The 21,806-nt window shown below is 46.6% G+C and overlaps 1 long non-coding RNA gene across 3 annotated transcripts in view; it reads right to left on the bottom strand.

Annotated features, from left to right (window-relative positions):
* The window catches only part of LOC131815923 (uncharacterized), a 49,086-nt gene continuing 27,280 nt past the window's right edge, over positions 1 to 21,806 (bottom strand). For 2 of the 3 annotated variants that reach the window (XR_009347893.1, XR_009347892.1), the window contains 5 exons: positions 12,335 to 12,504; positions 6,672 to 6,849; positions 6,294 to 6,405; positions 5,427 to 5,639; positions 1 to 867 (listed from right to left, as the gene is read on the bottom strand). This is a non-coding gene — a long non-coding RNA (uncharacterized LOC131815923). Of the gene's footprint in view, positions 868 to 5,426; positions 5,640 to 6,293; positions 6,406 to 6,671; positions 6,850 to 6,949; positions 7,009 to 12,334; positions 12,505 to 21,806 lie in introns of all 3 variants that reach the window. The other variant, XR_009347894.1, reaches the window with a different exon arrangement.

Below are 21,806 nucleotides of genomic sequence, written 5' to 3'. Positions count from 1 at the left end.
CGACTCATGAGCACAGAAACAAATTTTTCCCGTAAGAAGAGGCAGAGTCCCCCTTGTGCGGCTATGAGTCAGTCGAGTCCACGCCTGTTTTGGAGGACACTGAAGCTGGCGAATCAGGTTAGTGCTGTAGGGTCAGGGCCGTGAGTTGTTGAGTTAGTCCCTGGTGCTGAACCTGTGACGTTTTCATGCCAGTGGCGTTAGGGCAGCTCCTGACATGGCCAACAGGCTTACAAGAAGGGGAAGGGCCATGGGGGTGTGTCAGGGCAGCTAGGAGGTTTTTGTATAAGTGGAGCACCGCTCCTGGGGAGGACTGAAAGATCGGGTAAGAGACGGACAGGCATGCATGACTGATTGTGTGGGTGTTTGCCCTCCACTGCCGGGTCGGGTGAGCTAAAGGCAGGGAGGAGGAACAACACACCAAGGTAGCAGAAGACCAGGACTGACTGGGGTTGGGAAAACAACAGTGGAATGCCTGTAGGAGTAGAGAGCAGAGGGCCAATAAAAGTGGGGCCCACGCCTTAGTTAGAGGGAGCCATTATGGCTAGCCCAACAGCAGATAAAACCTGTGGACAAGTAAGGGCAGTAAAACAGCCTAGGGTCATCTGGTAAACAATAACAACAGCACCTCTCTGGGGGAATGTCCAGTCAGAAGGGGACAACGGTGTAGAGTCTGACCCCTAGGATGAGGAATATCGTGCAAGTGAGAAGTAAGGATGACGGCAGGCAGTCAGTCAGTGGGTTCTCATTGGAGGTGAAGCCGGAGCAGGTCTGCCGGGTTTGGCTGGACTTTCCACTGTTGTGGCTTCTCATCCAGGTGATGGGCTTTTTTACTCTGGAGTGGTGGACCCATGGGGTGACAGCCGAGACCTTAAGGGCAGGAGGGTGTTAGAACAACAGAGTGAGGCCCTGTCCACTGTGGTTTGAAGAGTTCCTTTTCCAATTTTTGACCCAGACTGAGTCTCTGCCTGGAAGGAGTGCATCCCTAAGGAGATTGGGGCCCTCTCAATGGTACCTTTGTGATTTACTTAGGGTGGCCCCCAGGTCCTGAAGTTGTTTTTTTTTATCCCCAGTTTGATGTAAGTTTACTTGAAGGCTCCCCAGGCACAGGGGAGGCCGTCCATACACTGATTTGGAAGGGGAGTAACCTAGCATCCCGGCTGTGCAGCGGGCACGGAGGGCCAGGGGTAGCAGATCCGGTCATGGGAGGTTAGTCTCCTGACAAAACTTTGCTAAAGTTCCCTTGAGAGTGCGATTCATCTGCTTTACTTTCCCTGAGCTTTGGGGTCAGTAGGTGGTGTGGAGCCTCCAGGTAATGTTGAAAAACTTGGTTAAGACCTGAACAATGTCCACTACAAATGCAGGCCCATCATTACTATTGATTGTTAATGGCAGGCCAAGCCAGGGCACGAGCTCCCCCAAGATAACTTTGGCTCCTTTCCGGCTTTGCTGTGTCTTGTTTGGGAAGGCCTTCACCCATCCAGAGAATAGGCACTTCATTACTAGGAGCCATCTGAACCCCCTGCTTGGCTGGACGTCTGTGAATTTCTTTCTAGATTTTTGAAAGGGGTTAGTTACTCCTATCCTCTGGGCACCTGGTGGGGGCTTTGGTGCAGGCCGAGCATGACATTTAGCACAGGTTGTTTCTTGCTCCCTGGTTGCTGGGCCCAGGGCTGGCAGCTGGCAGATGTAGCAGTGCTTCTGGAGGAGGTCCTCTAATGCGTTTTTTTCCAGGTGGGTGAGCTGGTGCTACTTCTTGACTAGATGCCCTCCTGTTGTTGGGATGAAAATATGCCTGTCTGGTATTACCCACCATCTCTTTTTAGTCAGGGTGGCCCCCTTAGCTGTGGCCCATTTTTTTCTGTTTAGTGTAACTGGGTGGAGGGACTTCTTCCGGGGGTCAGGGCCATGGTGAGAGAAGGGGCTCTGTCCGTGTCCTTACTGGCTGTGGTCTTGGCAGCCTCATCTGCCAGACGATTTGTCTGCACTATGTCTCCTTTTTGGTGTACCTTACGGTGCGGGATTGCTGTTTCCTTTGGAAGTCAGGCAGCTTCGAGGAGTTTCAGTATCTCTTCTTTGTTTTTGACAGCCTTTTCTGCAGCAGTTAGGAGCCCCTCTCCTTGTAGCCGGCTCCCTGTAGAGGCCCAGTAGCAAAGGCGTACCGAGAGTCACTGGATGTTGACGGGCTTGGCTTCACTGAGGGTGAGGGCTTGGAAGAAGGTGTATCATTTAGCCCCTTGTGCTGACCATTCAGCTGGTAATGCCCTACCTTCTAGGACTTCAGTCCTAGGACTCGCTTTTTGGGCATCTTCTTGTAGATAAGTGCTGCTGTCTCTGAACGGTGTGAGCTCTGGAATTTTTTATGGCTTGATCCCATAAGTCTGGACGGCTCGTGTAGCCTTTACCAGTTAACTTTGGAGCAGGTATGATCTGGTTCCCCCTCTTCCTTGGGGAGAAAGGTTGCTGGGTTTAATGTCCTTACTGTTTTAAGGGTGACCCAAGGGTTTTTTGCAGAGGAGCCCTTGGTATTGTGCTAGTTCACAGCTGGAAAGGAAGCGGTGCCCCTGTGTGTTCTTGATGGTCGTAACTGCATGAGGGACCTTGGCGTTAAGTTCTTGCCCCAGGTTGAGCTTGTCTGCCTCCTTACTGAGTAGGACTGCGGCTACTGGCACCCTGAGGCGGTGGCCATCCTGCTGCCATGGAGTCCAGTCTCTTTGACAGATATGTAACTGGCCGTTGTCAGTGCCCAACAGTCTGGGTGAGTACGCCAGGCACTATTTTTTTCATGTACAAAGAGATTGACAGGTTTTTTAATATTTGGTAGGCCCAGGGCTGGAGCCTGCCTCAGGGCAGCCTCCCTCTCTCTGTGCAGGTGGCTTCTGCTGTTTCAGTCCAGGCAGAGGTTCTCGATTTAGTCCCCCAAGAGATTACAGAGGGGTCTTGCTATGGCCAAGAACCCAGGAATCCAGATGCAGGAGAATCCTGTAGCCCACAGGAATTCTCATAGGCCCCTTTTTGTCTGGGGCTGTGGCAAGGAGATGACTTTTTTCCCCTCTGGCCCTTGTTCTGTTTTCCCTTGGGTAAGGAGGAAGCCAAGATAACAGACCTGTTGTTGGCAGATTTGTGCCTTCTTCCAGGAGACTTGGTACCCCGGGTCTGACAGGAACTGTGGGAAGGCCTTTGTGCCTTTCATGCAGTCTTCTTGTGTGTCACTGGCGAGGAGATCGTCCACATACTGGAGGCAGGTGCATGGATTTGGGACCACTGGGTACAGGGAGACGGCTACGCTTGTTGATGGCCTGCAGGTCTTAGGCTGGTCGATATCCCCCTCCTGGCTTCTTAACTGGCAGGAGTAGGGTATTTCAGGCCAACTGGCACTCGATTAGGATACCTGCTTCTGTAAGTTTGGCCAGATGTTCTTGAATGCCAATCTTAGCTTTTTGTCTGAGGGAGTATTGCCTTTGCCTCTGGGGTTGGGCTCCCGGGATCAGTTTAGCAGTGATAGGGGCCTGATTCTGGGCTAGTCCAGGTGGGTTGGGTTGTCTTTAGCTCATACTGTAGGTGAACCTGAACTCTGGCAGGCCATTCAGCTGGGCCTGGGTGCAGAATTCTCTCCATTATTTCTTGGTGTGGTAATTGCTAGTACCAGAGGACCCCCATCTCCTTTTGCCCTGGGTTTAATTGGAGGCTGGTGTGCCCGGTGGGCTCAAAGTGTATCTGAGCCCCAAGCTTAAGAGAGTATATCTTGGCGTAGGAGGGGAATGGGGCAATCAGGTAGATAAAGGAATTCATGTTGGACCTTGTGGCGTCTGAGTTTACACTGGTGAGCCTGGCAGAAGTGCTGTTGTATTGTCTGTGCCCCAGTAGCCCCAAAGATGGTCACAGTCCTCTTTGCTGAAAAAGGGCCTCTGGGGAGGTGACAACAGAGTACTTGGCCCCAGTATGAACCATGAAAGTCACTGGTTGGCCCCCTATTTTTATTCTGACTGTGGGCTCATGGAGGCCAAGAAGAAGACAGCCTGGTCCCCCTCAGTCTGAGTCTTTCTGCAAGGCCTATAAGGTCCCCTTTTGGGGGTTTTTCCTTGTAGCTGCAGGGCTTTTGAGACTTCTCCCAGTTGTGACATACTTATTTTTTAATGCCCCTCTTCTTTACAGTAGGGACATTGATCCCTGGCCAAGGGGGTTCTGGGTTCCCTCCTTTCGGTGGTTGGAGCCTCTTCACCTTATAGACCTGCCAATAGGACGACTCTGAAAACTTTCCCAGAATGAACAGGTGGGCTCATGTGTTCAGTTGAGGGGGTCCGTGGTGGAGAAAGTTTGACAATACATCATGGAATGGCCAGGCTGGATTGTCTGTCTTTATTGTGCCTCTTGGGTTCTTGCTTCTCTTGTACTGGCACTTGGAGGGCATTTGGTCTGGCCTGGAGTGCATCCTGGCTGCTGGTCCCAGAGAAAGTGGATCCTCTGGGCCTGGGGTGCTGGGGAGATGGAGTGTCTGGAACTGGAGGGGGCCAGGTATAGATGGCCTTGGGGTGCGTATGGAGGGGCCAGGATCGGTTTATCCTTGGGATCTCCAGCTAAGATCTGTGGAGGCTGGGGCTTCTGTTGGTCTTTCTGGGCTGCTTGGATGAGGCAGTTAAGACCCTGGCCTGTCCCTGCCTATTGCAAGCAAATCGCACCCAGAGGGGAGGGTCTGGGCGATTCCTAGCCAGGAGTTAATGTGCAGAAAGTGGTTGGGGTGTCCTGGCTCCCCTGTTACAACTTGTCACACCCAACTAACTGTTGGGACATCCAGTGTCCCTTCCGAAGGCCATCCGACATTAAAGGTGGGCCATTCTAACTCACAGAGTTCTCAATTTTCCAGGATGCATCTTAACTCCATAGTCTTTTGAAAACCCCTTTCTGAAATTTTGATCATACAATCTAGGACTGTAGGTTTACTCTGCCTTGATCCCATAGTGACACTCCCCTGTGCGGTGGCACAGAGACAGATAAAGGGTGGGTGCCCCTCCAGAGGAGAGAACAATCAGATGCCCGCCTGTCCGCCCTCCCAGAGGAGACTTGGGTGCCTCTTAGCTGTAGCGAGTCTGTATAAACCCTGGACTGGTGCCCCAAAAGGCTCTCTCTAACCTATGAGGTCACCACGGAAATAGGTTGGGACCCATTCAGACTCCATAGCTACAGAATTACCAGGTCAAACTGTACATTCATTCATACCGAAGTTATTATAGTTCCTCCCCCCTTGGGAGGCCCTACCTGTGGAATTCCTTTTGGAAATTCCTTTCTGATCCCCCTTTTGGGGATTTTCTGTGAGACCTTGGAGGTCTCTGGGAGGTGGTCAAGCTCCTGCTTCCACCCTGCCAGGTGGGTCTGACTGGTCCTGGGGCCCCAGGCCTGACGGGAATCCGACATCAGAACCAGGTCCTCACCTGCCAAATCTCCTGGAGTCCAGCGGGAACAGCGGAGCTGGGCTGCTCCGAGGCAAGCGGGTGGGAGACTGCCAAAGATTAGGCAGGGTGCGCCTTCTTTGTTATGACCCTTGTTCCATCACTGCGCTGCTGTTGCCCCCAAACTGGCAACAGTGGGCCAGTGTGGTTGGGTTTCCTGGTCAGGGAACAAATGTTACGACTGTAGACTGGATCCTGGCCAAAAAAAAAAAAAAAAAAGAAAAAACAAGCAGCACTCAGAGACCTTGGAGGATCGGAGATTTATTTTATGCTAGCGGGCCCAGGAGAGAGTAATCTCTCAAGGTCTGAGCCTGGAGCACAAACAAAGGGGGTATCGTACACACTTGGACTTCTCGATCTGTGCCCCTCTTGCTGCTGTGGCCAATGGGGCTGGGGGAAAGCCTGGAATAGGATTGGGATTCCCCTGCTGGATTGGTCAGCCACCTCAGAACACAGACTTTCCTTATCACCCAGAGGAGGGGGGGTCTCCCTGGATCTGCCATTGTGGGGTCCCTACTTGAAGAGCAGTGGTCTGACTGTGCCTCAGATCACAGTTTAAGGTAACCCTGAGCTGAAAGCCCCCTCCTTGGCTCTGTCTTAGCAGCTGGCTTCCCCACTCTGATACCTGGGGGCTCTGCCACTCAGACACCCCTGGTCTTCCTGAGACCACATTGTCCCCGTGAGGTTCCACCCCTTCTTAGCCTCTGGAGTGAGGCCCCGCAGTGGAGCCGACTTCTAAAAGTAACAATTTTGTGCTCTGCTGCTCTACTGCTTGCCAGGAGCTGGCCCTGCCCCCCGCAGTCTATCTTCTCACGTATCGCCTCGGATTCACTTCTCCGCACGTCCTACCTTCCAGAAAGTGGTCGCTTTTCTGTTCCTGGAATTGCTGCTCTTCTTCTCTTCGATCTTCCGTTGAGTTTGCAGGTGTTCAGAATGGGTTGATAACTCTCCAGCTGAACGCCTGGGACCCGATGATATTTAGGTCTCCTACTTCTCCATCATCTTACTCCTCCCCCGACCCCACAAAAATTAAAAAAAAAAAAAAAAAAAGTGGCAAGTCCACAGGGAGGTGAGAATAAACAGCTTTGGGCTGTTCGTCCTCCGAGACAGGGCAACCCCTCATTCCTTCTGCCTGGAATGCCCTTCTGCCCCTTCTCCCATGTCCTCTGAGTATTTCATTATTTTCTAAGGCTTAGGCCCAAAATCCTTCACTTCATCGTGCCTTACCTGAGTTTTCCTTCCTCCAATCCTGGGCTCCCACAGTCCTGGTATATCCCTCTCTGCTGGCGATGGCTCCTCAGGCCAGATATTTAGGGCTGGATTTGGGCCTCTGGCACAGGGGAAATGTTTAATGCACAGAAGAGAACATTGCCAGAAGGTGAGGAAGACTTCATGGAGAGGTGCCCTAAGAAGATGGGAGACATTTCAAGAGCACAGGGGCAAAGGGCTGGGCTTGTGCAGGGAAGGGGGCACCATCCCCAGCTCAGGAAAAGATGTGAACTTACTCAGAGCAAGCAGCCCTGAGAGGAGGGTAGGTCCAGGAGGGCAGAGGTAGCTGGAAGACCTGGAAAGGAAAGGATCTGGTTCCTTAGAGGGTCCCCTTGGAGCCCCCAATCTGAAACTCCTCGCTTGCCTGGCCACAGTCCTGGGACAAGAGCCTGGGGCATATCCAGCCTTTATCTGGGGGTCATGACCCCATCCCCACACCCCCCTCACCCTACCATGCCCCATCTTCTCTTCAGCCCCACCTAGGGGAGAGTCAGTGGAGCCAAGGCCTGTGATAAGGCTGGAAGGCCAGGTGGCTCCCTGTGTGCCCTACTGAGGGCTGTTTTCAGTTCTTTCTCAGTTTGTTAGGGGGAAGAGTGGGAAGAGCTTCGACTGTGGGGTCAGAGGGAACTGATGTCCTTCTAGCTCTGCCATCCCTTAGCTGGGTCACCTTGGGCAAGTGGCCCCCCCTCTGAACAGAGTGTTTCCTCACCTGTGAAACAGTAATGAGAACATTCCCCTGTCCCCACCAGGTTGTCCTAAGTTTTAAGGAACCAATGCATTTACCAGAATGGTTATACTCTTTATCCTCCCCAAGGGCCCAGGAGTAGACTCTGGTCCCTGGTACCCCCTGCCCTGCTCCGCCCTGCATGGTGGTTCCTGGTTTTCCCTGCATCACCCCCACCTTTTCTTTCCTTACACAGAGGCTGGGCCCTCGTCCTGGCAGAGCCTGAGCCTCAGGCTGGCTTGTGGCATCTGTATAGCTTGTCCTCAGGACCCGTCTCATGGCCCTGCATGCTGACTTCCCACGTGTTTTTCTAGACAATGCCTGTCTTCCAAACCTTCCGTACCCCCCCAACTCACTGGTGGGAACTTAGCTTTCCCAGGACTCCTCCCTTGGAGACATGCTGGGGAAGGTACATTCAGCTTACTGTGTCTTCTCCCCCAGATGCCACACTGGTAGCTTCTTTCAGGATCTAGGGGTCAGAATCTGGCCTGGGTCCCAAGGCTTCACTTCAGAGGCTCAGAAGTTTCCTCCCCATCACAAAAAGGCACTGCTTCCTCTGCCTCCTTTAAGTCCTGGGCCAGGGCTGACGGATAATTTCCTTCTCCCCCATTGACAGAAACACTGAGGTTGAGAGAGCCCAGTGTGGGCTCCACAAACAGGAAAATTGAAGGACAAGCCCAGGGAAGCCGAACATGGAGCTTGCAACGGTTCATTCTAAATCACTTGTCTCTTCCTTCCTTTAGGTGGCTCCTCCCCAGAGGTCACTGGTCCTTCCCCGCAAGAAGGATTTGCATGAGAACCTTCACTGTCCACACACCAGAACTAGCCAGGCCTGCTTTTCACTGCGTGGGGAGCCAGAAGTCTCTCCCCCATGGTGAACAAAGCAGAAGCCATGAAGAGTTTAACTATTCTCGCTTTTACATGACTTAACAAATATATATTAAGCAACTTCTACACTATTGTGTGCCGGGCTTCATCCTTGCTCTCTCAGAGGCACTGGCCTCCTTGTTGGTTTTTTTTTTAATTCTTTAAAAAAAACTAATATATAATTTGCATAGCATAAAATCCACCCTTTGAAGTGTAACAATTCCGTGGGTTTTAGTATACTCATAACATTGTACAGCAATCACCACTATCCAATTCCAGAACATTTCCATCATCCTCAAACCAAACCCTGACATAACAGTCACTGCCCCTGTCCCCAGCCCTTGGAATCCAATAATCTACTTTCTGTCTCTGTAGATTTGCCTATTCAGGACATTTCATATAAATGGAGTCATACAATTTGTGGGTTTTTTTGCGGCTGGCTTTTTTTTACATAATATAGTGTTTTCAAGGCTCATCCACACTGTAGCATGTATCAGTGCTTTTATTCCTTTGTAAGGTTGAATAATACTCTGCTGTATGGATATACCATAGTATCTTCATCCATCTGTTCCTGGACATTTGGTTATTGAGAATAATGCTGCTCTGGTCCTTCATGTGAAAGTCTTTATGTGGACGTGTGTTCTCATTTCTCTTGAGTAGATGCTCAGGAGTGGAGCTGGTCAAATGGTAACTGTTCAACTTTTTGAGAAACTGCCAAACTGTTTTCCAAAGTGGCTGCACCATTTTATACTCCCACCAGCAATTCCTTGCCATTTTTGGAATATGCCAGGCATGCTCCACCTCGCTCCCCCGTTTCTTGCTTGGAAAGGCTATCCTGTACCAAGTCGTGACCCATCTCCACAGTCCCCCTCCCCTCCTCTTATTGTGGCTGTCATGACTGACATCTGACACACTATGCAATTTTTACTCTGTTTATTGTCTCCCCTCATTAGAGTGTGAGCTTTGTTTTGTTCATTGTTTTGCTCCTAGCACAGTGCCCAGCACTTAGCACCCACTCAGCAAACGTTTGCTGAGTAACACATGAATAAAGACATGGATGGCACCAGGCTAGGCACACAGGCTAGAGTATGGTGAAGCCTCAGAAAGAAGTCCCAAGATCACCGAGCCTGGACTCTGCCTCCACCTGTCAAATCTGTCACTGTGGGTCAGCTCAGACCATTCACGCTCACACCCTCACCAGCTAGGGTGAAGGGGGACTGAACCTCTCCCCTAAGCTAGACAGAAGGTGGGGGAGGCAAGTTTGTTCACCATGCAGTCATTACCTAATAGGCCCACCTGTCAGGACCCTGTTCATAGACAAGGTACCTGCTTAGTCAAGGATCTGCAAGGTGGCAATTGGAGAGGGCAGTAGAAGGGATGTCAGTGCCCTGCATTGTCCCTGCCTGTCCCCCTCTAGGACCCAGTCTGCCTCAGACCCTGGATGTGAGAGCTACTTGACAGGAAAGGATGTTGACTTTTCTCATGCCAGGAATGAGGGACAGACCATCCCAGCTGCAGAGCTGACCCAGTGGGTCTTTTATAGCCTTGGCTGGCCTCTGGGAACAATAGGAATCCTTCAGTGGCAAGGGACAAAAATCCAGTTCAAGCTGAAAAGAAGGAACAGTTTAGTGGAGCCTATGGTACTTAGAAGTACAGGGGAGGGGGGCAGCCAGACTTCCGAATGCTGATAGCCAGGGACACATGTCCTGGGTTTGAACACTGTTGGTCTCCTTTCGTTTTTTTTCTTTGCATGTCAGTTTCATTCCTTCTTACCACACATGGGCTTCTTCATGGGACAGGGAGCTTGGCTATGGAAATCAGCTTAGTGGCCCTGAGAACAACCCAGAGAAACAGTTTGGCTCAGCTGGGATCAAATGCTCACATCCCTCATACACCTACACAGTTCATTTCCATCTGCCACTATTGCTGGTATGGTTACACTAGAAACCCAGGCAGGCTTGTTACTCTCTCACAGAATGCCTGCTAGGTGGTAGGTAATTTATAGTAGGATTTCTTTTAATCCACACAGCTGCCCTGCAGAAAGCTATGTTGATCAGGGCTGTTTTGGCTCCAACTGACAGAAGCCCAGTTCAAATTAGCTTAAGCCAAAAAAGAAATTTGCTGCTCACATAACTGATAAAAACAGGAGTGGACTTCAGGCATAACTGGATCCAGGGAGTCAGATTAGTCTGGGCTGTCTCTCACTATCTCCAGATTTTTAAAAATTTTATTTTGGGGGACACCTGGGTGGCTCAGTTGGTTAAGCATCTGCCTTCAGCTCAGGTCATAATCCCAGGGTCCTGGGATTGAGCCCCACGTTGGGCTTCCTACTCAGTGGGGAGTCTGCTTCTCCCTCTCCCTCTGTCCCTCCCCTGTACTCATACATACTGTCTGCTTTCAGATAAATAAAATCTTTTTAGAAAGGTTTATTTCTTTAAGTGATCTCCACATTCTGCATGGCACTCAAGCTCAGAACCCCAAGATCAAGAGACTGTGTTCTTCCAACTGAGTCAGTGGGGCAAGGGAGGGGCACGTGGATGGCTCTGTTGGTTAAGCAACTGACTCTTGATTTCAGTTCATGATCTCAGAGTCATGAGCTGGAACCCCCTCACTGGGCTCCACTGAGCATTGAGCATGGAGCCTGCTTAAGTTTCTTTTTCTCCCTCTGCCCCTCCCTTCCCAGTGCATACATGCTCTCTTTCTCTCTCTAAAAAGAATTTCTTAATTAAACGGGCAAAGGATCATGAATAAATAGTTCTCCAAAGAAGATAAATAACCAAAAAGGACATGAGAAAAAGCGCTCATTATTATTAATCATTAGGGAAATGCCTGTCAAAATCCTATTAGATACTACTTCATATCCGCTAGGATCACTAGAATTAAAAAACAGCCAAGTGTTGGCAAGGACATGGAGAAACTGGAGTGTTTGTGTATCTGCTGGGAATCTCAAATGGTGCAGCCACTGTATAAAATGGTTTGGCAGTCCTTCCAAAAACTAAAGAATTACCTTATGATCCAGGAATTCTACTCATAGGTATATACCCCTAAGAACTGAAAATAGGGACTCAAACAGATACTTGCATACCCATGTTCATTACAACATCCTTCACAATAGTTAAAAGGCAGATACAGCCTGAGTGTCCATCAACAGATGAATCTATAAATAAATCACGGGTCATATGTACAAGAGAATATTATCCAGCCATAAAAAGAAATGAAGTTCTGATGCCTGCTACAACATGGATAAAACTTGAAGGCATTATGCTAAGTGAAATAAGCTGAATACAAAGGGACAAATATTGTGTGATTCCACTCACACAGAATATCTAGAATAGGAAAATTCTTAGAGACAGAAAAGAGGCTGGAGGTTACCAGGGGCTGAGGGAAGGGGAAAATGAGGGATTATTGCTTACTGGGTGCAGTTTCTGTTTAGGATGATGAAAATGTTTTGGAAATAGGTATTGCTGATGATTGCACAAAATGTGAATGTACTTAATGTCACTGAACCATACAATCAGAAGTTATTAAAATGGTAAATTTTACATCATCTGTTTTACCATAATTAAAATTTTTTTACATGATTAGCAATTTTTATATTGTATATATCTTACCCCAGTTAAAAAATAAATAAAGGGTCAGCACAGCTGCAAGTTCATAAAATACCTTCAAGATGAACTTCAAAAAGAGTTCCTCTTCCCGTGGCTAAAACTGAGTAGAGTGCCTTCATTTCAGCTCCCATTTAGTCCCTCAACCTGTACGGTGCACCTGGGGAGGGAACAGCCTACACAACCATACACGGTGACAGCGTGCTTGACTTTAGACTTAATGTCTGCTTCTGGTTAGTCAAAATCATGTTGGGTCTGCGTTTTGTTATCCATTGGGCTTGCCATCTCCCCCAGCTCTGTGATACCTACTGAACCAAGCCTATACCATCTTCCACACCACTGACTAAACAGTCAAACCAGGTAGAACTCTGTGGCTCATCAGTAGAGACCTCTTGCCAGATTTGTGTAACTGTCACTCATCCTACCTGTGCCTCTGGAGAACTGGAGTGACCCCTCATGCTGTGTCCTGCCTCCTTCTTCACCAGTCTCCTCTGTGTTCTCCTACATTGTCCTCGAAGATTTCTTAAGAAGTAGATCAAAGGCTTTACTGCACTCTGGAGACAGGGTATGTCCTTCGTCTGGCACTCTGGACATCCTATTACAAAAGAAAATGAGATTATTTTGGCACGCCTGGATCTTGGAGGGAGATAATGTAGGGCAATGGTTTTTCAACTTGTGCATGCATGAGGATCTCCTGGCAGTGAGTGCTAGGCTCTGCCCAAAGAGTTCATATTCAGGAGGTCCAAGTGGGGCCCTCTAGCACTTGCATTTCTAGTAGGTTCCCAGTGAGATTAAGGCTGCTGGTCCAAGGACCATATCTTGAAAACCACTGATGTGTGGAGACAAGAGCAAATACTTTGCAGTCAAGTAGTCCTTAACTTGTTTGAGCATCAGTTTCTTTGAAATCAAGATAATAATCTCACTTCCTGCAGTAGCTATAAATTACAGAGGGAATGCATGAAAACACACAGCTTAGTGCCTAGCACCTCAGGGATCAATAAGCATTGACTCCTAGTAATATGCCTAGTAATGAATCGGTGCCAGTTGCTCTTCTGAACCACTCACAGACCATTGCTGGTCCATCCATCTGCACACTGGAGTAGGGGTTGGTCAGTTCCTGGTCTTAGCTTTTCTTGGGTTCATCTGGGTAGTGGGTAGGTTTCAGAATTGGTTACTTGAAGGAAGTAGATGGCAGAATAAATAGAGTATAAATCCTTCAAGTGGGAAGAAGCAACCCTGGCTGAATTGGGGGGAAGACCCCTGTACCCACTGCTTTTCTTTTTTTTGCCTCTTAGCTAGTTACTTGTGATGCTGTCAGAATCTTACTTTACATGGCCCATTCACAGATATCAGGTCAAGAAATGGGTGCCCAGCAAGATGGCGGAGAAGTAGCAGTCTGAGACTACTTCAGCTAGCAGGAGATCAGCTAGATAGCTTATCTAAAGATTGCAAACACCTACAAATCCATCGGCAGATCGAAGAGAAGAAGAACAGCAATTCTGGAAACAGAAAAACAACCACTTTCTGAAAGGTAGGACCGGCGGAGACGTGAATCCAAAGCGACGGGAAGATAGACCCTGGGGGGAGGGGCTGGCTCCGGGCAAGCAGCGGAGCAACGGAGCACAAAATCGGGACTTTTAAAAGTCTGTTCCACTGAGGGACATCGCTCCAGAGGCTAAACCGGGGCGAAGCCCACGCGGGGTCAGCGTGGCCTCAGGTCCCGCAGGGTCACAGAAGGATCGGGGGTGTCTGAGTGTCGCAGAGCTTGCGGGTATTGGAATGGGAAAACCGGCTACAGAGATAGAGCTGACAGTAAGCTCACAGCTCGGTGTTACCTTGAACCAGCCACAGGCTCAGTGAGCTCGGGGCAGGGCTGGAGGTCAGGCAGACGGGAGTAACTGGGCGCTGTTCTCTGAGGGCGCACTGAGGAGTGGGGCCCCGGGCTCTCGGCTCCTCCAGGCCGGAGACCAGGAGGCCGCCATTTGTATTCCCGTCCTCCGGAACTCTACAGAAAGCGCTCAGGGAACAAAGCTCTCAGGGAACAAAAGCTCCTGAAAGCAAACCTGAGCGGATTACTCAGCCCGGCCCCTGGTAAGGGCAGTGCAATTCCGCCTGGGGCAAAGACACTTGAGAATCACTTACACCAGGCCCCTCCCCCAGAAGATCAACAAGAAATCCAGCCAAGACCAAGTTCACCTACCAAGAAGTGCGGTTTCAATACCAAGGAGAGCAGCAGAATTCCAGAGGAGGAGAAAGCAAAGCACAGAACTCAAGAAATGGGTGCCCAGCCTAGCCTGGCTCCCAGGCAGGGCAAACCTCTGCCCTGGATGCATGGGACTCCCAATGCAGCCCCCCAGGTGCAGGCTGGCTGCACCCACACATCCTCATTCCTGCTACACCTCAGATGCTAGGCCTGAGAGGCCCCTCCCACTGCTTCATCCCCCCCTCTCCCAGGCCCTAAAAGATGTCCAAGAGCTCCAAGCACCATAGGGGCAGAGCCTGCCCTCGGATGCCCTTCTTCTCAATACCCGCTGCAGGTAAGATGCTGCAGTGGTGCTGGGGCTGGACTGCTTATCCATGTAACTACAGATATGTTCATGAAGCTCCTGGTACCACACATGGTTTCCTCCTCTGTCAGATTGAAGCTAATGATCTTACGTGCCTCAGAATTGCCAAGATTAGGTGGGATATTTTGTGGCTAGTGTTTAGGACAGATCCTGACACATAGGAAACCCTTAATATTTACTTTTATTACTACTAGTTTCTGGGCTAGTGTTTTCTCAAACTATTTGGCATTTCAGCTTCTGTAGTAGGTTCAATAACGTGTCCCCTTCCCTAAGATATATGAAGTTCTATCCCCTGGTACCTGTGAATAGCAGCTTATTTGGACAGGCTCAGTTAAGGATCTCAAAGTGACATCATCCTGGATTTAGAGTGAGCCCTAAATCTAATGACTGGTGGCCTCACAAGGGAAAGGACACAAAGGGAGACACATGAGCTAGAAGGCCATATGAAGACTAGATTTGCCACAAGCCAAAGAACTGGAGCCACCAGAAGCTGGAATGAGGAAGGAAAGATTCTCCTTTAGAATTTTTCAGAAGGAATGTGGCTCTACTAGCAACTTGTGTGGCTCTACTACACAACTGTGAGAATAAAAGGACTATAGTTTGAGCCAGCAAGTCTGTGATGAGTTGTCATGGCAGCCCTGGGAAATGAATACAACTTTTTTTCTGATTGTCCAGAGACTCTGCCCAGGGCTCACTCCCTCTTGTAAAGATCTGTTCACGTTTCTCTCTGCTCTTAGCAGAAACTCCTACCTCTTAGGGAAATCTACCTTGGTGTTAAGTTGGGGCGGGGGAAAGTATAATTTAGCTAAAAAGTCTTTCCATTGGGGGAGAAGTTAGATGGTGGAGAAGTAGGAGACCTAAATATCATCAGGTCCCAGGAGTTCAGCTAGATAGTTATCAGACCATTCTGAACACCTACAAACTCAATAGGAGATCGGAGAGAAAAATAACAGCAATTCCCGGAACAGAAAAGCAACCACTTCTGGAAGGTAGGATGTATGAAGTGAATCTGAGGTGATATATGGGAAGATAGACTGCTGGGAGATGGGGCTGGCTCCCGGCAAATGGTAGAGCAGCAGAGTACAAAATCAGAACTTTTAGAAGTCTGCTCCACTGAGGGACGTCACTCCATAGTCTAAGAAGGGGGTGGAACCCTTGTAGAGACAGTGTGGTCTCAGGACCCTCAGGGTAAGAGAATCACCAGGAGTAACTGAGTGTGGCAGAGCTACCAGGTTTTGGAGCGGGGAAGCCGGCTCTAGAGACAGAGCTGAGGAGTGGGCTTTCAGCTCAGCGTTACCTTAAACTATGATCTGAGGCACAGTTGGGCCACTATTCTTTGAGCAGGAACCCCACAAGTGCCAGATCTGGGAACCCCCCCCCACTTCCTCCTCTGGGAGGAGTGGTGTGGGAGCATGCTGCTGGAATCTTCCAGATTTAGAGACTCTAAATGGGGCCATGTGCCAGAGATAGAAGTGCTCAGTCACAAGCCGGTGAGCACGGAGTACGGCTGGAGACCAGGAAGATGGGAGGGATTGACTTCTTTTCTCTTAGGATGCACTGAGGAGTGGGGGTCTGAGCTCTCAGCTCTTACGGGGTCAAAGACTGGGAGGCCACCATCTTCATTCCCATCTTCCAAAGCTGAATAGAAAGCGTTCAGGGAATAAAAGCTCCTAAGGGCAAACCCAAGCAGATTACTTAGCATGGCCCCTGGCAAAGGAGGTGCAATTCCACCTTAGGTAGACATTTGAGAATGCAACAGGCCCCTCCCCCAGAAGATCATCAGGAACATCCAGCCAAGACCAAGTTCACGGATCAATGAGAACTGCAGAACTCCAGAGCTAGGGGAATGCACCACATAGAATTCATGGCTTTTTTTTTTTTTTTTTTTTTTTTTTTTTTTACTATGATATGTTAGTCTTTCAAACTTAAATATTTTAAATTTTATTTTTTATTATTCTATTTTTCAAATTTTTCCTCATTCTCATTTTGGCCTTTTTAAACTATTTTATCTTATCAATACGTTTTTAAATAATCTTTTTAGATTTTCATTGTTATAGTCATATTCTACCCCCTCATTGTATTTAACCTTATTTTTTGTATACATAGAGGTTTTTCTTTAAAATTTTGGGATATAGTTTCTTTTAAAAGATCAAAATATACCCAAAATCTAACACATGGCTTTGTTCTAGTCTTCAGCCTGATCACATTCTTTCTGCCTTTTTTTTTCTTTTTTCAACCAACTTCTTTTTATTTATTTATTTGATAGACAGAGATCACAAGTAGGCAGAGAGGCAGGCAGAGAGAGAGAGGGGGAAGCCAGCTCCCTGACGAGCAGAGAGCCCAAATGTGGGGCTCAATCCCTGGATCCCAGGATCATGACCTGAGCTGAAGACAGAGGCTTTAAACCACTGAGCCACCCAGGCGCCCCTCAACCAACTTCTTATCAATTTCTCTTTTAGAATCCTTTTTAATTTTCATCTTTACAGTCATAGTCCATTTCTACATAGTGTTTAGCCTTATTTTTCTTTGTGCGTGTATATGTTTCTCTTTCTTTAAAATTATGGGAGGCAGTTTTTTATAACAGACTAAAATACACCTAAAATCAAGTGTGTGGCTCTGTTCTATTCACCAGACTAATCATATTGTTTTTCTTTCTTTTTTTTTTTCCCCCTCTCCTTTCTTCTCTTCCTGGTTTTGGGTCTCTTCTGATTTGGTTAGTGTATATTTTTCTGGGGTCATTGCTACCCTTTTTATACTTCATTCTCTCATTCATCTATCCTTATCTGGATAAAAAGACAAGGCAGAAAAACTCACCTCAAAAAAAGAACAAGAGGCAGTACTGAGGGCCAGGGACCTAACTGATATGGACATTAATAAGATGTCAGAACTAGAGTTCAGAATGATGGTTGTCAAGGTGCTAGCTGGACTCAAAAAAAGGAGAGAAGATATTAGAGAATCCCTTTCTGGAGATATAAGATCCTTCTTTTTGAGAAATAAAAGAACTAAAATCCAACCAAGTAGAAATCAAAAAGCTATGAATGAGATGCAATAAAAATTGGAGGCTCTTAACACTACGATAAATGAGGCAGAAGAGAGAATTAGTGATATAGAAGACCAAATGACAGAGAATAAAGAAGCTGAGAAAAAGATAAAAAACTACTGGACCACGAGGGGAGAATTCAAGAGATAAGTGATACTATAAGATGAAACAATATTGGAATAATTGGGATCCCAGAAAAAGAAGAGAAAGGGGGCAGAGGGTATATTGGAACAAATTATAGCAAAGAATTCCCCAAATTTGGCAAAGGGAACAAGCATCAAAATCCAGGAGGCCCAGAGAATCCCCCATCAAAATCAATAAAAATAGGAAAATCTAATAGTAAATCTAATAGTCATCTAATAGTAAAGCTTACAAGTGTCAGTGATAAAAAGAAAATCCTGAAAGCAGCTTGGGATAAGCAGTCTGTAACATACAACAGTAGAAATATTAGATTGGCAGCAGACCTATCCAAAGAGACCAGGCAGGCCAGAAGGGCCTGGCATGGTATATACAGAGCACCAATTGAGAAAAATATGCAGCCAAGAATACTATAACCAGTTAGGTGGTCATTGAAAATAGAAGGAGAGATAGAAACTTCCAGGACAAACAAAAACTAAACGAATTTGCAAACACCAAACCAACCCTACAGGAAATATTGAAAGGGGTCCCCAAGCAAAGAGAGAGCCTAAAAGTAACAGATCGGAAAGGAACAGAGACAACAGTAACAGTAACAGTCACCTTATAGGCAATACAATGGCACTAAATTCATACCTTTCAATAGTTACCATGAATGAAAATGGGCTAAATGCCTTGGCAAAAGATACAGGGGATCAGAATGGATTAAAAAAAAACAAAACAAAACACACAAGACCCATTGATATGCTATCTACAAGAAAGTCATTGTATACCCAAAGACACCTCCAGATTTAAAGTGAGGGGGTGGAAAACAATTTACCATGCAAATAAACATCAAAAGAAAGCTGGGGTGGCAATCCTTATATCGAATAAATTAGGTTTTAACCAAAGACTGTAATAAGAGATGAGGAAGGACACTATATCAAACATAAAGACTCTGTGCAACAGTATTTAAAGATCTAACAAATTTCAATATCTATGCCCCAACATTGGAGCAGCCAATTATATAAACCAATTAATAACAAAATAAAAAAAATATATTCACAAAATACAATAACAGTATGGGACTTTATACCCCCTCACCAAAATGGACAGATCAATTAAACAAATGATCAGCAAAGAAATAAATGCTTTAAATGACACACTGGACCAGATGGACATCACAGATATATTCAGAACATTCCATCCCAAAGCAACAGAATACAGATTCTTCTCTAGTGCACACGGAATGTTGTGCAGAATAGATCAGATCCTGGGTCAAAATCAGGTCTCAGCCAGTACCAAAAGTCTGGGGTCATTCCCTGCATATTTTCAGACCATAATGCTTTGAAACTGGAACTCAAGCACAATACAAAAGGTAGAAAGAACTCAAATACATGGAGGCAGAAGAGCATCCTACTAAAGAATGAATGGGTCAACTAGGAAATTAAAGAAGAATTTAAAAATTCCTGGAAACAAAAGAACATGAAAACACAACGGTTCAAAATCGTTGGTACAGGGGCGCCTGGGTGGCTCAGTGGGTTAAGCCGCTGCCTTTGGCTCAGGTCATGATCTCAGGGTCCTGCGATCGAATCCCACATCGGGCTCTCTGCTCAGCAGGAAGCCTGCTTCCCTCTCTCTCTCTCTGCCTGCTTCTCCATCTACTTGTGATTTCTCTCTGTCAAATAAATAAATAAAATCTTTAAAAAAAAATCGTTGGTACACAGCAAAGGCAGTCCTGAGAGGATAGTATATAGCAATAGAACCTTTCTCAAGAAAAAAGAAAAGTCTCAAATACACAACTGAACACTACACCTATAGGAGCTGCAGAAAGAACAGCAATGGAAGTCTAAGTTCAGCAGGAGAAGAGAAATAATAAAGATCAGAGCAGAAATCAATGAAATAGAAACCAAAAGAACAGTAGAACAGATTAACAAAATTAGAAGGAGGCTGTTTGAAAGAATTAATGAGATTGATAAACCCCTGGCCAGACTCATCCAAAAGAAAGGAGAAAGGACCCAAATTAATAAAATCATGAAGGAAAGAATGGCAAAGAAATACAAACCAATGCCAAAGAAACACAAACAATTATAAGAACATATTATGGGCAACAGTACACCAGCAAATTTGACAATCTGAAAGACCTGGATGCATTCCTAGAGACATATAAACTATCAAAACTGAACCAGGAAGAAATAGAAACCCATAACCAGATCCACAGGCAGTAAGGAGATTGAAGCAGGCATCAGAAATCTCCCAACAAACAAGAGCCCAGGGCCAGATGGCTTCCTAGGGGAAGTCCACCACACATTTAAAGAAGAATTAATACCTATTCTCCTGAAACTGTTCCAAAAAATAGAAATGGAAGGAAAACTTCCAAACTCTTAATAGGAGGCCAAAAACAGAACCAGAACCAGAACCATCCCAAAACAAGATAAAGACCCCATCAAAAAGGAGAAATACAGACCAATATCCCTGATGAACAGGGATGCAAAAATTCTCACCAAAATATTAGCTAGTAGGATCCAACAGTACATTAGAAGGATTATTCACCACGATCAAGTGGGATTTATTCCTGGGCTGCAAGGTTGGTTCAACATCCACAGATCAATCATTGTAACACATTAATAAAAGAAAGAACAAGAACTCTATGACACTCTCAGTAGATGCTTAAAAAGTATTTGACAAAGTACAGCATCCTGTCTTGTTCAAAACTCTTCACAGTGTAGGGATAGAGCCTACCTACTCAATATCATCAAAGCCATCTATGAAAAACCCATAGCAAATACCATTCTCAATGGAGGAAAACTGAGAGCTTTTTCCCTTAGGTCAAGATAACATGGCAGGGGGGGGGTCTACTCTCCCCACTGCTATTCGACATAGTACCAGAGGTCTTAGTCTCAGCAATCAGACAACAAAAAGAAATAAAAAGGCATCCAAATTGGCAAAGAAGTCAAACTCTCATTCTTTGCAGATGATAGGATACTTCCTGTAGAAAACTCAAGAGACTCCACTCCAAAATTGCTAGAACTCATACAGGAATTCAGTAAAGTGTCAGGATAGGAAATCAATGCACAGAAATCAGTTGCATTTCAATACACCAACAAGACAGATGAAAGAGAAATTAAGGAGTCAATCCCATTTACAATTGCACTCAAAACTGTAAGATACCTAGGAATAAACATAACCAAAGAGGCAAAAAATCTGCACTTAGAAAACTATAAATTACTCATGAAAGAAATTGAGGAAGACACAAAGAAATGGAAAAACATTCCATGCTCATGGATTGAGAGAACAAATATTGTGAAAATGTCTATGCTATGTAGAGCAATATACACGTTTAATGCAACCTCTATCAAAATACTATCAATTTATTTCAAAGCAATGGAACAGATAATCCTAAAATTTATATGGAACCAGAAAAGACCCCCTAATGGCCAGAGATGTGTTGGAAAAGAAATCCAAAGTTGTTGGCATCCCAATTCCAGACTTCAAGCTCTATTATAAAGCTGTTATCATCAAGACAGTGTGGTACTGGCACAAAAACTGACACCTAGATAACTGGAACGGAATAGAGATCCCAGAAATACACCCTCAACTCTATGGTCAACTGATCTTCGACAAAGCAGGAAAGAATGTCCAATGGAGAAAAGACAGTCTCTTCAGCAAGTGTTTTTGGGAAAATTGGACAGCCACATGCAGAAAAATGAAACTGGACTATTTCTTTTCACCACACACAAAAATAGACTCAAAATGAATCAAAGACCTCAATGTGAGACAGGAAACCATCAAAATCCTTGAGGAGAACACAGGCAGCAACCTCTTGGACCTCAGCCGCAGCAAATTCTTTCTAGGAACATTGCCAAAGGCAAGGGAAACAAGGGCAAAAATGAAGTTTTAGGACTTCATCAAGATCTGCTGACTGCCTTCAGCTCAGGTCATGATCCTGGAGTCCCGGGATCGAGTCCCACATCGGGTCCCAGCTCCTCGGGGAGTCTGCTTCTCCCTCTGACCTTCTCCTCACTCATGCTCTCTCTCACTGTTTCTCTTTCAAATAAATAAAATATTTTTTTAAAAAGATCAAAAGCTTTTGTACAGCATAGAAAATAGTCAACAAAGCAAAAGGCAATGGACAGAATGGGAGAAGATACTTGCAATGACATATCAGATAAAGGT

The sequence above is a fragment of the Mustela lutreola genome, chromosome 15 (genome assembly GCF_030435805.1).
Source record: "Mustela lutreola isolate mMusLut2 chromosome 15, mMusLut2.pri, whole genome shotgun sequence".
NCBI lineage: Eukaryota > Metazoa > Chordata > Mammalia > Carnivora > Mustelidae > Mustela > Mustela lutreola.
Note: the sequence above shows the minus strand (reverse complement) of the source record. Positions and strands in the feature narration are given on the sequence as shown.